This window comes from Silene latifolia, unplaced genomic scaffold, assembly GCF_048544455.1.
Source record: "Silene latifolia isolate original U9 population unplaced genomic scaffold, ASM4854445v1 chrun_scaffold_16, whole genome shotgun sequence".
NCBI lineage: Eukaryota > Viridiplantae > Streptophyta > Magnoliopsida > Caryophyllales > Caryophyllaceae > Silene > Silene latifolia.
The window spans coordinates 6,198,823-6,208,480 of NW_027413123.1; the positions used below are offsets into that span (position 1 = coordinate 6,198,823).

Here is a 9,658-nt window from a genome sequence, read left to right on the forward strand (position 1 = left end):
TCGGATCCCAAGGGACGGGTATTGAAATGAGAATTCTATTGTAACTAGTAGTGTCTAGGGGGTGTCACAAATTGGGTTGATGTAGAAGGTTACTAAACTAAAATAGCAATGAAAATAAACTAGCAAGATGAATAAAATAAGGGTGTAAACAATTGATTAAAAGCACTAGGGTGTCATGGGTTCATAGGGGAATCATGGGATATGATCATACAAACATGTTCTCAATTTATAAGCAAGCAATTATTGTTGTGATGGATTGAGTCTGGTTATATCTTACAATCCTAGGAAAGTTTGGGTCCCGGAGCCGAATCGATTAGATTGTACAACACCTACAAGTCGACTTAATCTTTCCTACTCAACACATGCATGGTCTAACAAGACTCGAGTTGGGTTATGTCTTACAAGTCAAGTTGAAAGGATAGAAGATGATAGTAAATGCAAGGATTCATAGGCTTAGCATTTCATCAAATATAACATGTGCATGTATTAAGATCAAAACAAGCAAGCAAATAAGATATGAAAGCATATTGATTTAAGCATGAATCATTCCCCATGTTGGTTTCCCCTAATCACCCATTAAACCCTAGCTAAGAGACTACTCACTCATTATCATATTGATCATGCTAGAAAGGTTGTCAATCATACTAACATAATGAAACATGATGAATAAATGAAAGTAATTAGCAATAATTAAAAAGGGATTAAGAGATTATACCTACTAATGATTCCAATAATAAAGCAAGAATAATAGAAGTACTTGAATCCTAGATTGAGAGGTTGTCAATCTCCCAATAATAACCCAAATAATCTTCAATTACCCAAAATAAAGGAAGAACAAGAGAGAGATTAAAGAACTAAAACTTGGATTAAAACTTGATTAATACTTGATTACAATATTGAAGAGATATTTGATTGATATTAACTACACTAATTATTGATAAGAAGAACATGCTCCTCTAATTAGACTAATGGGTATTTATAGTGAACATTCGGGAGGATGCATTAGGGTTAACTAAGGGCTAAACTAGTAATTACACTTTTTAAGTTGAGCAAGGAGACTCCGGTATTCTCCGAGAGAAGGGCTTCTCTTATCGTAGCTTGAAGAATGAAAACGTCTTTGTCATGAAATCCGTGCGGATGGGAGTCGGGACGGCCGGATCTGGCTGAGGAATCCGAGCGGATCCTTGGGCAAGACGCTCGGATTGGCGAGGGGGAATCCGAGCGGATTCCTTTGAGGGACGCTCGGATTGGGCTTGGACGGACGGACGGATTGTGTACAATCCGTTCGGATTGTATGGCAGCGTTATTTCTTCTTCTTTTCTTCCCTTTTCTTCATGAATTCCTTGGGGATTTCCTTGGGGACTCAAGGATCCTTTCTCAACAATGCTCTTCTACTATGCTATGTACAAAGGCCTTCTAGTCTTGTCTCTCCTTGATGCTTGGTCATTGAATACGATCAATTTAGCCTCGTTTTGCCATGAAAATGCAAGATTCTTACTCCTTTCCTACCAAGGGATCAAAATCTCAAAGAATATGAAAAACAAAGAACTAAAGATAAGAAATGACCCAAATAGGCACTAAAAAGCATGGAAACAATGGTAATTCGGGGCTAAATATGCGCCAATTATGGTCACATCAAATATCCCCAAACCGAACCTTTGCTCGTCCCGAGTAAAGAGGTGACAAAGACTAGGACCAAAACTAACCTAACCTAATAATAATAGCCGATATGAGACAATTAGCGGGTCTCACTCCGCCCCTTCAACTCACAACAAGACAACCATGAGGTAGGATGCCTTCTTGCAAGGCAAGGTGGGTCTTGCCAAAATGGCGACACATCCAAACATTAAGCACACAAAATCACATAATGGATGCATCTACAAAAAGAATAGCCACTTTCCTCATCTAAGTGGCGGAAATTATCTACAAGGGAAGCAATTCAAGGGTACACAATCCTTCATAGATGCAATTTGTTCAAACTACTAAGCCTAGAAGGATACCAATAAATCACCTCCAAAAGGTGTCAAGCTAGGGTACCTTTGTCCTCAATCGTTAAATGCTTTTGTCAAGAGTAGACTCCCTATGGTGTTAGAAACACTGGAGGATCGCGGAATTCCCCCTCTTGCCTAGACAAGAAGAAGGGTCGTCCCCTCTCTACCATGCACAAAAATGGATATGATGGATAAAGGGATCGATAGATATTCGAGTTTCACTTTGGGAGTTTGCTTTGTTTTTGTTTTCCCCCCAATTTCATTGGCATTTGACATTTGAGAACACTTTCTTGCCATTTCTTTTGATTTTTGGCATTTCAATACTTGACAACTTTTTGCATTTCTTTTTGAACATTTTCAAAGTCACCCCAATTAGTAACGAGGGTGCCTTGTATTTGAAGCTTTAGGAGTTCTATTTTGCTCCTCTTTTCAATTGATGCATTTTGCAAACTTTCTTTCACTTTTCATTTCATTGAACTCAAATTGATTTCTTTTTGTGCCCATTCCCTTTGATGACAAAAATGTGGTAAATCATGGATGAATGATAGAAGTATGCATGGTTTCAAGGGTCACCTTGGAATAAACGGTAGCCAAGGAGTTATCACACCACAAGGTACTCTTGACTAGGCCTTAAACCATGGGTCAAAGGATACTAGCATGACACATCCTAGGGTGTTTTACAAGTATTCTAACAAGCAAAGTCTTAAGAATAAAAAGCATCTACTAGGGCCTATATACACTTGTCAAGCTTCCCAAATAGGCGGTTTCGCAAAATTTTTCTAACATGCAAACTACATGCCATGATGCAACTAACATATAAACATCCTAATGCAAATGATTCTACCAACTAATATGACATATAAACTAAATGCAATCCTAAGTTCACATTGTTATACCGCATCAATCAAAATAAAGCCACATAGTCATTAACATAAAGAGGAAAAAGGAGATTGGAAAGATCATACCATGCGGTCTTCAATATCCTCATGTCTCGGATGTGGCGTAGTCAATCAATGTGAATAAGGATGAACAAACACAATATATACAATAATATATACATGACTACACTACAAAGGAAATGAACTTGTTTTTGGATTTTTTAAATTTTTTTTTTTTTTTTTTTAAAAAATTTTTATGATTTTTATGAAATTTTTCAATTTTTATGGTTTTTGAATAAAAGTTAAGTGTTAGAATTCCCATCCCCACACTAATATGGGCATTGTCCTCAATGGCCAAAATGATGGAAATTATGCAAAAATGATGCATGATTTCTATACTAAATGCAATTCTACACTAAGCTATACTACATGATGCATGTTGTTTTGTTATGACGGAGAGGATAATTTAGATTACCTCCCGTTGTGTATGCATTAACTTCCCCAAACCAAATAAGACACTATTGCTAATGTCAAAGCATGGGGGAGTTCATGCACACACTATGCTATGCATGAAACTAGATTGTCATTTTGGATTTTCAAAAATGGGAACAATAAAGTAAGAACACCTCAATGGAACCGAGGTGTGAGTCCTTTGATGTTGCTAGGACTAAACCAACAATGATCAAAATGAAATAGAATACAAAGAGATATAGACAAACCGTGGGAGAGTAGGAGTCTCCAAGGCTAGTCTTCCATCATGCTATTATCATCATCACTTCCCTCATGAGAAGTGGTCACATTGCCACTTTCCTTGGCACTTTCTTCATTATCTTGCTCATCATCATCTTCACCATCTTCACCATCCCTTTCTTCATCTCCACTTGCTTCTTCCTCAATATTATCATCAATTTCTTCACCATTTCCAACAACCTCATTGTCTTCCACCACGTCCCTAGATGCACCGGAAACAAGGCTTCTTTTATTCGCCCAACTAGGCAAAGGACAAGATGGATCAAGGAGTCCTTGCTTAGCTAGATGTAAGAGGGGAGGATATTGAGCCAAATATGCATTCTTCCGATCTTCATAAGCTTGCTTGTGCATGGCTTGCATAAGAAGAGTGACATAGTCTTTCCCAATTTCAACTCCTTGCGGTTTGAACTCTTCATACACAAAGGGGTAAGGCGGTATAACAATGGAAGAGGAGGGGGTTTCATGATCACCCTTTTGTTGTTGAATGATGTACTCGGCTTCCTTGGATAGGGGAAGTAAATAGTTGGTCCGGTGGACACTAAGACGACAAATCTTCGCGGGTAAAGTGAATGATCGAGCCTCACTAGTAAGCCACCCATACTTGGTGTCAAGGGGATTGTGGGCAACCCACTTGAACTTGTTAATAAAGATGGACATATCAATAAGATGGCCACCTTCCTTTGCCTTGTACTTGCTATCCTTATTGAAATTAGGATCAAAGTGCTTGGCTAGGACCGTGACAAGGCCGCCATTAACAATAACGGTTTGACCCTTCTTCCCACTATCTACATGGAGCCATAAAGATGGTTTGATTTGATTTTGGTGAGTTTTGTTGAGGGTTTTTGTTTTTGAGATGGAGAGGATGAGGGTTTTGATGTTGTGGGTAGTGTTTATGAATGAATGAATGAATGAATGAAGGTGGGGTGGTATTTAAAGAAGTCGAGATTTTTAAAGACGCTGGGACAATCCGTGCGGATTGGGCGCAATCCGTGCGGATTCTACAGCTTCAAAATTTTCAAAATCCCGCCTAGAGACGGGCGGATTCTGGGGAATCCGCTCGGATTCTTCTGTGATGGGACGGGCGGATTTCGTGCAGGACGGACGGATTCTAGTCCAGAGATTTTTCCTTGTTTTTCTTCAGTTGCAAGACGGGCGTCTTCTTCGAAAGACGGACGGATTCTGTGAGACGGGCGTCTTTCCAGTAATCCGCTCGGATTCTTCAACAGTCAAGAATTCTTCAATTTCAGCTCAGCCCAGGACGGGCGTCTTCTCAGCAGGACGCTCGGATTTGCTTCAGACGGGCGGATTCTCAGGAATCCGCTCGGATTGGTACTTGTGTACACGGATTCAGTTCCATCCGTGCACAAACGCATTCCCTTATCATTCTTTCTTTCTTTCTTTCAAATCTTGTGTTCTTCATTGTGGGGGCACTACTAAGGCATGAATAGCCTAGGCAATTGCCATCCCCACACTAAGGTAAAGCACTACACATCAATTGAAATCATTAGTCCCTCCCTCACTTCTCTCTTTTCATGACAATTATTTTGATCAATGTAAATAAAAATCCAAAAATGACAAAAAATGCAATACAAAAATTGAAATGTAAGTTAGGGAGTTAGAAATATTTACAAGTGGTGGTTTAGGGAGGACTCCACCAAACTCTCATTCTTGATGAGATGTCAAGGGGGCATGTTCAAGGTGTTGTTGATGTTGCTCAACACCTTGAAGAAGTAATCAAAAGCTTGTTCATTGTTATGGTAGAGGTCCTCAATAGACCGTGGCCCTTGTTGTTGATCATGATCGATGGCATGCCCAATGTAGGGATTAAAGATCCCTTCAAATTCGTCGTCCCAAAGACCACAAACTTCATTGAGTTGATCATTGAAAATCTCTTGCTTAGATGGAGACAACTCTCCCAATTTCTTCTCTTGGCCAATGAGGCCATCTTCTTCTTCCTTGGTTGATTTTGATGAGCTTTGCAAGCTCTCCTTGTCACAATTCACTTGCTCTTTGAATGGAGCATCTTCAATTTTCTTCTTCCATTGGAGTTCCGATTTCTTCCTTTCATCTTTCCGGCTATAATGATCAATCATGAAACATGGCTCATGCAAACGAGGAGCTCTCATGGTTTTGTCAAGATTAAAAGTTATGCTTTCATCTCCCACTTCTAGAGTGAGCTCTCCATGTTTCACATCAATCACCGCACCCGCGGTGTGTAGGAAAGGTCTTCCTAAGATGATTGGAATGTTGGAATCTTCCTCCATATCAACAATGACAAAGTCTACCGGGATGAAAAACTTCCCAATTCGCACGGGGACATCTTCCCATATCCCTAATGGTGTCTTCGTCGATCTATCGGCCATTTGAAGAGTGATATTGGTGCATTTAAGCCTACCCATTCCCAACCTTTTACTTACCGAGTACGGCATGACACTCACACTAGCCCCTAGATCACATAAGGCTTTGTTGATCGTTGTGTCGCCAATGGTACACGGTATTGAGAAGCTTCCCGGATCCTTTAACTTTGGAGGTGAACTCCCTTGAAGTATTTCACTACTCACCTTAGTGAAGGCGATAGTCTCAAGTTTCCGGATCGACTTCTTCTTTGTGACGATATCTTTCATGTACTTTGCATAGGCCGGAACGTGATTGATTAATTCCGTGAAAGGAATTGAGACTTCTAAGTTCTTCACAATCTCCATGAACTTTCCAAGTTGATCATCAAATTTGGGCTTGGCTTGACGACTTGGAAAAGGAAGTCTAATCACAATGGGCTCCTTCTCTTTGGCCTTGTCTTCATTTTTCTTTGAACTTTCTTCTTTTGATGATTCCCCTTCTTTGGGACTTTGCACAACAACTTCATTCTCACTAGCTTTCACAACTTCATCCTCAACTTGCTTCTTCGGTGCTTCATATCTTGTACCACTTCTCAAGTGAATGGCACTAACCGTTTCATGTCTAGGGGGATTACTTTGAGGTGGTAATTGCCCCTTTTGTCTTTGTGAGCTTGAAGATGCTAGTTGGGTCAATTGTGTTTCCAACATCTTGGTGTGAGATAGAATGTTGTTGATGGTGGTATCTTTTGCTTGGCTATCTTTTTGCATTTGGGTGAAAAATTCTTGTTGATTCTTTTGCATTTGGAGGACCGCTTTTTGGACATCAAAACCTTGGTCATTTTGGTGATTGTATGGATTTTGATTTTGGTAGCCTTGGTTTTGATTGTAAAAGGGTCTTTGATTTTGATTTCTCATGGGTGGTGGAGTGTATGTTGTTTGAGGGTTTTGAACATTTTGGCTTTTGTATGAGAGATTTGGATGGAACTTGGTGTTTTCATTGTAAAAATTTGAATAAGGGGTACCACTTTTGTAAGCTTGGAAAGCATTAACTTGTTCGGTTGTTCCCCTACATTCACTTGAGTCATGACCCAAGGTTCCACAATTCTCACATATCCCTCTTGGGATTGATGAGGATGCCGTCATGGCATTGACATGATGCTTTGATGATTTTGAGTTTTCCTCAAGTCTAGCCATAGCTTGTTCAAACTTCAAGTTGATTGTGTCAATGTGAGCACTAAGTTGAGCACCCAATTGAGTAACGGAGTCCACTTCATACTTTCCTCCTCTAGTAGCCTTGCGAGGCCTACTATATTGTGAATTATGGACCGCCATTTCCTCAATCTTGTTCCATGTTTGATTGTCATCAACTTCGGTGAACATTCCATTTGATCCCATATTGAGAATGTTCCTTGAATCTTCATATAAACCATTCCAAAATTGTTGCACTAAAAACCATTCGCTAAGTCCATGGTGAGGACATGAGCGACAAATACCTTTGAACCGCTCCCAAGCTTCATACAAAGATTGTTCATCCCTTTGCTTAAAACCCGTGATTTGAGCTCTTAGCATGTTAGTCTTTTCCGGTGGGTAGAATTTTTTGTAGAAAGCTAGAGCTAGCTTCTTCCAAGAATCTATTCCAAGGGTGGCCTTATCAAGGCCCTTCAACCATTGCTTTGCGGTGCCGATTAACGAAAAAGGAAATAAGACCCATCTTATTTGGTCTTGAGTCACGCCGTTTGAGAGATAGCTTCACAATAATCACAAAAGGTTTCCATATGAGAATGAGGGTCCTCACTAGGCATTCCCCCGAATTGGCTCCTCTCAACTAGTTGGATGAAGGCGGACTTGGCAATAAAGTTTCCGGTAAGATGTTGTGGTGTAGGAGTACCATTTGGTAGATCCTCCTCGGTGGGTATAGAGTGTGACGAGAATTTAGGCATTGTAGGTGGATTTTGTGTGGTATTGTTTAATGGGTTCTCTTCTCCTTCTATTGCGAAAGGATTGACAAACTCACTAGTGGGTTGAACAACTTCACCAACACCTCCCAAATTCCTCCTAACAAGTCTCCTATTATTCGTCAAGGTTCTTTCGATTTCACGGTCAAAAGGTAACAAATCTCTTTGTAACCTTCTAGACATGCAAAAAAATCAAACAACTCGAAAACAATTAGAACAAACCTTGAGGAGTTTTACTTCCCCAAGGTGAAAAAGACACAACTAAAAACAATAAAAGAAATCTTAAATCAATTAAACACCGTCCCCGGCAACGGCGCCATTTTTTATCGAGGCCATTTCGTGTTCACAATTAAGCATATGTGGTCGTTGGTTAATGGTCGATACAAAACACAATTTATACTTCACAAACAACTCTACAATTAGTAAAGAGGCAAGTAAAGGTCGGATCCCAAGGGACGGGTATTGAAATGAGAATTCTATTGTAACTAGTAGTGTCTAGGGGGTGTCACAAATTGGGTTGATGTAGAAGGTTACTAAACTAAAATAGCAATGAAAATAAACTAGCAAGATGAATAAAATAAGGGTGTAAACAATTGACTAAAAGCACTAGGGTGTCATGGGTTCATAGGGGAATCATGGGATATGATCATACAAACATGTTCTCAATTTATAAGCAAGCAATTATTGTTGTGATGGATTGAGTTGGGTTATATCTTACAATCCTAGGAAAGTTTGGGTCCCGGAGCCGAATCGATTAGATTGTACAACACCTACAAGTCGACTTAATCTTTCCTACTCAACACATGCATGGTCTAACAAGACTCGAGTTGGGTTATGTCTTACAAGTCAAGTTGAAAGGATAGAAGATGATAGTAAATGCAAGGATTCATAGGCTTAGCATTTCATCAAATATAACATGTGCATGTATTAAGATCAAAACAAGCAAGCAAATAAGATATGAAAGCATATTGATTTAAGCATGAATCATTCCCATGTTGGTTTCCCCTAATCACCCATTAAACCCTAGCTAAGAGACTACTCACTCATTATCATATTGATCATGCTAGAAAGGTTGTCAATCATACTAACATAATGAAACATGATGAATAAATGAAAGTAATTAGCAATAATTAAAAAGGGATTAAGAGATTATACCTACTAATGATTCCAATAATAAAGCAAGAATAATAGAAGTACTTGAATCCTAGATTGAGAGGTTGTCAATCTCCCAATAATAACCCAAATAATCTTCAATTACCCAAAATAAAGGAAGAACAAGAGAGAGATTAAAGAACTAAAACTTGGATTAAAACTTGATTAATACTTGATTACAATATTGAAGAGAGATTTGATTGATATTAACTACACTAATTATTGATAAGAAGAACATGCTCCTCTAATTAGACTAATGGGTATTTATAGTGAAAATTCGGGAGGATGCATTAGGGTTAACTAAGGGCTAAACTAGTAATTACAGTTTTTAAGTTGAGCAAGGAGACTCCGGTATTCTCCGAGAGAAGGGCTTCTCTTATCGTAGCTTGAAGAATGAAAACGTGTTGTACTGAAATCCGTGCGGATGGGAGTCGGGACGGCCGGATCTGGGCTGAGGAATCCGAGCGGATCCTTGGGCAAGACGCTCGGATTGGCGAGGGGGAATCCGAGCGGATTCCTTTGAGGGACGCTCGGATTGGGCTTGGACGGACGGACGGATTGTGTACAATCCGTTCGGATTGTATGGCAGCGTTATT

At 39.6% G+C, this 9,658-nt stretch overlaps 1 non-coding gene across 1 annotated transcript; it reads left to right on the top strand.

The window, feature by feature from the left end:
- Nucleotides 1-7,417: 7,417 nt before the first annotated feature.
- On the top strand, nt 7,418-7,524 carry LOC141637388 (small nucleolar RNA R71). The gene has a single exon (XR_012541772.1). It is a non-coding gene; the product is annotated as a small nucleolar RNA R71 (small nucleolar RNA).
- Nucleotides 7,525-9,658: the final 2,134 nt, after the last annotated feature.